The sequence below is a fragment of the Phalaenopsis equestris genome, unplaced genomic scaffold, assembly GCF_001263595.1.
Source record: "Phalaenopsis equestris unplaced genomic scaffold, ASM126359v1 Scaffold000468, whole genome shotgun sequence".
NCBI classification, from domain to species: Eukaryota; Viridiplantae; Streptophyta; class Magnoliopsida; order Asparagales; family Orchidaceae; genus Phalaenopsis; species Phalaenopsis equestris.
This window is the reverse complement of record NW_018164909.1, coordinates 574,192-574,864: the sequence shown is the minus strand read 5'-3', so window position 1 is coordinate 574,864 and position 673 is coordinate 574,192.

Here is a 673-nt window from a genome sequence, read left to right as displayed (position 1 = left end):
TTCTAAATTTTTTAAATATCCTATTTATCTATTCAAACCGCGGGCTGACTGGATCCTCGGATCCGTCGAAAAGCCACGCGACGCGCTCCCATTTGACACCGCCTTCTGAGTCAGCTGCCACGCGTGGCGTTGTATCTCATCAGATGACAATCCGGCTTGATCTTCGCCGTCCATCCAATACACGCAAAAAAGAATGACATCCGTTCATCGTCCCCAAAGGAATGATCCCGTGACCGTCCACACTAAAACCTTAATATCTCCCTCATTTCTTAATGGATTTTAGTGATTATTTTTTTAAATTGCTCGTATTAAAGAGACGAACACATCCATACGATTAAGATGCTATGAAATTAAGCCATTGTAAACATAGAGCTCGCGAAGGCTCGGGAGAGTAAGGGAGATTATACATTTGCTCCGAGAGGTGTAGCCTCAATCAGAGATTCTTCACACCTTCGTTATACTCCAAAGAGCATAGGGATGGAGTCCCTGGCTCTAGTGTAAAGCCTATGTATGATTTCGACCACAGCCGATTTTGGGTGTTGGTTGAAAGCTATCGTAGAGGCTCTGTGGAAGGGGGATTTGATGGGGCTTGGGCTTCTTTCACTCTTGTGAAGGTGAAGAGCCAATTAATTTGGGGTTTGGTGCTGTGTAGGTTGAGATTGGATTTTGTCCT